Below are 2,221 nucleotides of genomic sequence, written 5' to 3'. Positions count from 1 at the left end.
TGACAAATCCACACTTATATGGATTAAACTTGTGCAATCTTAAATTCTTGCCATTTGGCAGCTCAAGGGCCTGCCATTGCTTCCAATAGCTGTGCAACCAATTGAGAACTCTCAGAACTCCTATGCAAAGCCAACTTGAATAGGCACAGACATGTCGACACGATAGGTTACAAACCTCAAGTCGTGTGCTAGTGAAGAACTTCAGGTTTTATTCTTGATTAGTTCTTGAGACTTTCAAGACCTTTAAGACTCCCACTGTCCTCTTGACATATAAGACTTTCTTGTCAGATATTCAAGAGATAGTGTGGATTCTAATCAAGACAAACACTTCACACAATTGGCCTTAGTTGGTCTTTGTTTTATCCAAAACATCACAACTTACCAATTTCAAATGTACAAGAGTAGAAAACTTTTACTCTTACATTTGACAAGTGTTTTAAACCTTCTTTAAGACATGTCACTCAAGTTACAATCTTAGAGTATAACTCTAAGAATTGTTTTTGGAACGAAGTATAAATCATCTTCTTGGTTTAACCACTTCAACAATTCATAGCTCCTCTTCTTAGCTACCAGAATGCACTTAGAGGATGAATTGTGATAAGGTCTCTTAATCATTAAGATGATTATATAACATGATACTAAAGTACTCTCCCATCTTTTCAGATTTGAGAAACTTTTATCTTTCTGCCTAAGTTGATTCTTCTTATTCGCTCTGCCATACATTGAAACCTTTTCCAATGTCTCAGAATTACACTTAAGCTTGTAAGTATAACCATATTTACTGAATTTTAGTAAATAATGACGAATAGTCGTAACGATTATTTGTGGTGGGCTTGATCAGTGCACAAGAATGTGTACTCGATCCTTTACTTGACTCACACATCCATGTGAACAAGTAGTTAGTCTTAATTTTTCCAATGCTTGAAAGTTCTTATTCATCATGCTATACAACTTGCAAGATTCCAAGTTTCTATCCAACTGAAACTTAGGTGATGAGAATCTTCCCTTATTTGGTAAATTTAGACACTACCACAAATGAAAGAATCAAATTCATATTTCCACTCTTGCTCTTAATGGAATCTTATAAGCAACAAAAGTTTTCACAAATGCCATTGTAAGGATATTTTAAAATAAATAAAATCAAAAAAAAAATTTCTTTTATTTTAAAACTTTGCGGAAAAACTATCCTTACAATGCAAAAGCACATAAAAACTTTGTTGTTATTTATTCCTAAGCAATATATCATAACTCTTAAGAAGTAGCTCAAGAATCCGATCTTCAAACTATGCGATAGAAATCCATCTATGCCATCAGATTCAGCATATTCTTTCTTTAAGTTTCTTCACTTTTTCTTTGATTCTTAAAACATCAACATGTGACCCAGTCACATCATGTATCAAGAATCTCAGAATAAAAACTTAGCAGAGTTAGATAGTGGACTTTACCCGAAGTAGAGTCAAACTTATTGACTTTAATATCCTTAGGTAAATTTGGCTGCTTCGCAACCAATGCCCCTTTCTTTGGCAATAGACCCTTGATAATGGGACTATCTCAGACTTAGCCGTTCTCTTTACCATTTGGTCAACCGAGTTGACTATGGTCGATCCCTTTCCATTGGGAAGAGAGAGCTTTACTGGATATCCAATGTCATCATTGTCAATGTCCATAAAGTTTTAGGAAGTTGATCTTAGCAAATAGATAAGATCATTAAGGGTCTTGTCATAGTCTGTTTCATAGGAGTCCCAAAGGAACTCACTATGTGACTTAGAAAATAGTTGAGTCACCAACTTTCTCAAGACTTTGACACCCAACTCTCCCGGCTTGTCAATATCTGACTACATCTCCAAGATGTGATCACATATAGACCTTTGCTTGAGTGACCTTAAACTTTTCAGGAACTTGTGGGTTAGGGAGAATAATTGGAGGAGGTGAAAGAAGTATGATTTCCATGGGACATCATCTTCATTTAGGAAAGCTTGTTTCAAGAGATTTGGGAAGATCATCTTTTGGGAGATATTCAAGAGAGTTGATTTAAAGTCCTTAATATAACACCCAATATGAAATATTAAGGCTAGGACCCAACAACCTATTTATAACTGGAAGAGAGATGTCGTAATCCAAGTTATAAAATAGTTGAAGGTAGGTAAATGACGATTTACCAATTTCCACCATGAAAAACGAAATATAATTAAGTTTTAATTGGATTTGAAACTCCTAGATC

The sequence above is a fragment of the Lactuca virosa genome, chromosome 6, assembly GCF_052849685.1.
Source record: "Lactuca virosa cultivar CGN04683 chromosome 6, Lactuca_virosa_CGN04683_v6, whole genome shotgun sequence".
Lineage (NCBI taxonomy): Eukaryota > Viridiplantae > Streptophyta > Magnoliopsida > Asterales > Asteraceae > Lactuca > Lactuca virosa.
This window is presented reverse-complemented; position numbering follows the sequence as displayed.